A 5616-nucleotide genomic window follows, 5' to 3' on the forward strand; every position below is an offset into this window, starting at 1 on the left:
AAGAGCTTCTCCCAACACTAAGTCTCCCTTTCCCGCTTTACTTCCCTCCAAAGCACTCATCGCCATCTGCCACACTCCTATTTTGCTCATTTATCTTATTTGTCCTTGACCTCCAGGAAAATGCAAACCCCATCAAGGCAGGGAATGGTGTTTGCGTAATGCTCCATCACTCACCCCTAGAAAAGCCCCCCAAACACAGCAGACACTTCCTAAAACGTGTCAATAAAAGGGGAGGCGCCTGTACTTCGCTCGCCCCAGGCCTTGCCTTCAAGCCACGCTGCAGGGCGTTCCCATCTCGGCCCATCAGCCGCTGCAGGTCCGGCCTGTGGTTTCCCCAGAGAAGAGCAGGTGCGGCATCGCGAAGGTGCGCGGTCAGCCGCATCTGCGCGGTAAGGACCCGGGGGAGCCGCAGGCACTGGAGCCCTGAGCTGACCGGCAGTGCAGCCTCAGACGCCCAAGTCTACCCTGAGCGTCGCCACTTGGGGGCATTGCAGGGCGGGCCAGTAGCACGTGGTGCGCGCGGCCTGCTGGGAGCTGTGGGGCATGCTGGGATTGCAGGGCTTGTCTGGAGAGCTGGTGAGCGAGGCATGCTGGGATTGCAGGGCTTGTCTGGAGCAAGGGGTGTGCGGGGCATGCTGGGAGTGGCGCCCTAGAGGAGCGGGGAGATCGCGGAGGAGCGAGGAGCAGAGGGCGGCGGTCCCACCGAGGTGAGGCCGGAGGGGGACCTCTGCTGAGGGGCCCTCAGCGCGAGGAGGCCGCCGCAGCCCGGCCGCCCGCCCACAGCGTCCTCAGGCGAAGGAGCAGGCCCGCGCCTCCGCCTGCCGGGGCGTCACCTCGACGGCCTCGCTTTGGGTTTCCAGGCTCGTTTTGCGGTTAGGACCCCGCAGCCCAGTGGGGAGGGGTCTCGGTCGTGTCTGCACCACCCGGGCGTGCCGCGTGCGCGGACCTGACACCTGTCACCTCGCGTGGGAGGTGGGCGCGCGACGGCTGTGGGCCGAAGAACGCACATTTGGGCGGCCCTCGGGCCCGGCCTTTGGGGCGTCTCACTTGGCGATCAGCGACCGTCGTCCTGGAAACAGCCTGTTTAAACTGAGGAAAGGCCTGGGGGTGCTTCCGCCCAACCCGGTGCTGCCGCCATAGGGGCGAACAGGAGAGAGAAAGGAGAGAGAGGAACCTGCCACACTTCCGGTTGAGCATCCCCCCTCCCCCACGGGAAGAAAGGCCGGAAGTGGCTCACCCAGACAAAGGCCCGGGTCTGCCCCTCGAGGAGCAGGGTTCCGAGGCCCCCGCGGTAGAACTCCGGGCCGGGGCGCCTGCGCTTTCGGTGGAGCTGTGCCCGGAACTGCGCATTCACGCTTCATCCCAACCCCGGATGTTGGCTGGGCCACGGCCCAGGGCCTGAGCCTTAGGTCCCGTCTCTTGTGTCTGATTGAGGATAATAATGATATAATGGAGGATATAATGATACAGGGTGCAGCCAAGGGGGGGGCCCAGAAAAGATTTGGAATGGTGTCCAGAACTCAAAGTGTACAGGAATTTTGGAGGAAATATGAAGATGTCCTCACCACCAACCCCCGCCCCCAGGGTGTCAGTTGGGGGAAGGGACGAATGGAGCAGGGCCATTGAGAGCTGTTTTGCATAGCAACAGTTTTGCAGCTAACTTCTGGAATGGTCATTTAACATATCTATAACCTTTAACTGGTTTCATAGATATGTTAAAGAGCTGTGGCCAAGTTTTGGGCCAGGGAGAAGTGAGTGGCAGCTACCCAGGATGGAATTGGGGGCTGATGCTCAGAAGATAGTGCTTGTGTGAGAGGCATGTGGCTTTAGCAGAGTGGGGAACCCCCTCTTGGCCAGGTGAGGGGGAGAGCCACGCTGTTTTGGAAAGATGTAGACCCCAGTAGCCATTAGGAGGGAGAGGCAAGTGGTTTGAGCAGAGTGAAAACCACGCAGCTTTGCCAGAATGGAGATCCCTGCGGCCAGGTGAAGAAACGTGCTTTTGGTGGAGTGCGGCTTTGGTAGAAGAGGCCCACGTGGCTTTGGGCTGCTCCCTTTGGCTGAGTGGCCTGGAAACCAGGAGAGACTTTGACTGGAACTTGGTACAAAGAACTCTTGCCAGTGAAAGGTGCCACATGACTTTGGATTAATTGGAGATCCTGCCTGGACAGGCAGGCGACACAGCTCACGTGCCAGCGACCTGAAAAACGGACGTGTGCTCTTTTCCTGATTTACGGTACCCGGAGTTGGGACAGTGGGAGAAGGGAGCGCTGTGTGTGTGTGTGTGTGTGTGTGTGTGTGTGTGTGTAGGTGTATACCCTTAAAGACTTTAATATTTTAAGGAAGGCATTAGGCCTGAATAGCATTAAATAAACATTTTGTTTCCTTTTCACAAATCTCTGGCATTGAGAGATGTCTTTCCAATTGGCAGCGGACAGAAGAGCCTAATAGATATTAGTATACCATCCTTGGGAGGGGCCCCTGTTTTCTGAAGCAGTTTTTGGCATCCCTGGGTGGGCCAAGTATGGCGCCCCCCCCCCCCCAACCCTTGTTCGGTAACATGATCTCGGAAAAGAAGGCAACCCCCCCCCTCCCCGTCTTCCCAGTGTGCTAATTACGAACCTGAGAAACATTAAAGGTGTTGCTAATCAGTGAAAGTGAAGCCGCCCTGGCCTGTTCCTGCACAGATCCATGCTGCGGGCCAGCAGTTTGCTGACCAGCCTGTTTACTGGGAAGATGAGATAGAAAGTAATTTCAGGAGGAAATGTGTTTCCAAAAGTAAAGTGACGTCGCAGATTTTCACCCACAATGATGTGACCCATTTTCTTTAAAATACGGAGTTGTGCCTCTGGACCCAAGCCGTAATCGGTTCTGTGCTGTATGTTGTTTCTCATTCATTATTGATGCCTTTTACTAAAACGCTTCACAGGATGTGACTTCGGGGAAAACTGTGAAGGAGGTTGTGTTTGCCTGGCATTTACATAGGAGAGAGTGGAAATGCAGCAAGAAGGAAGGAGTATTTTACTTTTAGTCTCAGAAATCATTGGGTCGTGCATACCTTGTGCAAATTTGTTTACTGCTCTGAGAGCACTTTCCAAAGAATCAGTGGTTTTTTAACAATGAAAGAACGATGAAAACTTCAAATGCTGGTTCTTGACCAGCGGGGCAATGCCTGAGTGAGGTTCAAACGCCCTCCCGGGGTGGGACTTCAGACTAGTAAGCCTCCAGATGCAGGTCAACATGGGATCGCTTTTCTTATTAAACAGAGAAAATATATCTATGTCAAAACGTTTGGAGAACTGGAATCCCACTTTTATTCTGTGTTCTATTTGTGCCCATTAGAAAAGTGGAGTTTATGGCAGAGAGCTGAAAAAGTGGCACTGTTCCGTCTCTGACCCCTCCCCCATGTACAGCACCAGAACACAGCAGCTGGGTTGCCTGCCCTGGTGAATTCCTAAGGCTCTGCTGTTACTACCTAACAGGTGCTACACATGCGTGCACACGTGCGCGCACGCGCACACACACACACACACACACACGGCCCAAATGAAAGAAGAGATCAAAGCTCTGGAAAAAATACAATTAAATGAGGAAGAGATAGCCAACTTGTCAGATGCATAGTTCAAAACACTGGTAATCAGGATGCTCACAGAATTGGTCAACTATGGGTGCAAAATACAGGAAAAGTGAAGGCTATGCAAAGTGAAATAAAGGAAAATATATAGGAAACCAACATTGATGGGAAGGAAACGGTACTCAAATCAACAATTTGGAGCAAAAAGAAGAAATGAACATTCAACCAGAACAGAATGAATAAAGAATTCACAAAAATGAGGAGAGGCTTAGGAACCTCTGGGACAACTTTAAATGTTCAACATCCAAATCAGGGATGTCAGAAGAAGAAGGGGAAGAGCAAGAAGTTGAGAACTTACTTGAAAAAAATAATGTGAAGGAGAACTTCCCGAATCTGGCAAAGGAAATAGACTTCCAGGAAGCTCAGAGAGCCCCAGAGAAGTTGGACCCAAGAAAGCACACACCAAGGCACATCATCATTACATTACCCAAAATTAAAGAGGAGAGAATTTTGAAAGTAGCAAGAGAAAAGGAGATGATTACCTACAAAAGAGTGCCCATAAGATTGTCAGCTGATTTCTCAAAACAAACTTTGCAGGCAAGAAGGGGATGGAAAGAAGTAATCCAAGTCATGAAAGACAAGGACCTACATCCAAGCTTACTCAATCCAGCAAAGCAGTCATTTGGAATGGAAGGGCAGATAAAGTGCTTCCCAGATAAGGTCAAGTTAAAAAAGTTCATCATCATCAAGCCCTTATTATGTGAAATATTAGAGGGACTTACCTAAGAAAAAGAAGATAAAAATATGAACAGTAAAATGGTAACAAACTCACAACTGTCAACAACCACACCTAAAACAAAAACAAATACAACGTAAGCGAACAACTAGAACAGGAACAGAATCACAGAAATGGAGATCACACGGAAGGTTAGCAACAGGTGCATAATCAGCTGTAGGGGAGGTGGAGAAAATGGGAAAAGGTACAAGGAATGAGAAGCATAAATGGTAGCTAGAAAATACATGGGGAGGTTAAGAATATTATAGGAAATATAGAAGCCAGAGAAATTGTATGTACGACCCAAGGACATGAACTAAAGTGGGGGAATGTGGGTGGAAGGAGGTGTGCAGGGAGGAGAGGAATAAAGGGGATTAAAAAATGGGACAACTGTAATAGCATAATCAGTAAAATATATTTAGAAAAACAGAAAAGTGGAACTTAAATTCCAGCTTTTCTGTAAAGTAGCATATAAGGTAGATTTCACAGTACATGTGTGAGTTTTCAGCTGTAAAATGTGTCTCTAGTAGAAGTTTTATGACCAGATAATTAGTAGGAAAGGAAACTAGGTAATTGAGAGATTTCAGTAAATATTTTCTTTCATGTAAAGTGATGAAAAATATATTCCTTAAACTTGAGTTACTTTTCAGGGGTAACCTGAAACAGAACACTTTGCTATACATTTTATTTTTAAAAAATTATTATTGTCATAGAAAAGATCAAAATGAAATCTTGAAAATAGCCAGGAATTTTAGAAGGACTTTATTAAATGAAGGCAGTATGATAGAAATGTATCTAGTACCTAGAGCAGAGTAGGTATTTAATAAACAGTGCTGGGGGTTTTTATTATTTGTACTCAAATTATTCTATTTGTGGTATAAAACCAGATTTGAAATTCTAAATCATATATTTGGGGTGACAAAAGTGTTCTAAAATATATTGTAATGGTTGCATAACTCAGTAAATAGACTAAAAACCATTCAACTATACACTTTAAATGAGTGACTTGTGTGTTATGTGAATTATATCTTAAAACATGTACCACAAGAATTCTAGGTGATTAGAGAGCCTTAAAGGTAAAATGGCAGTGATCTTTAACTGCTGACGTTTGCTAATTTGTTTTTGTCATCTAATTCCAGCACAATATCAAATATCCTCATGAGTTGGTGTTGAAACCAACACCAACTTTGGTAGGATGGTTTACTAACTTTTTATTGCTGGGCATTGTTTTCAAGGCCTAGTTGCTGAGACATTTGGCCAGCAGGAGGAG

This window comes from Sturnira hondurensis, unplaced genomic scaffold (genome assembly GCF_014824575.4).
Source record: "Sturnira hondurensis isolate 20B ecotype Veracruz unplaced genomic scaffold, ASM1482457v3 Scaffold0001872, whole genome shotgun sequence".
In the NCBI taxonomy this organism is placed as follows: Eukaryota; Metazoa; Chordata; class Mammalia; order Chiroptera; family Phyllostomidae; genus Sturnira; species Sturnira hondurensis.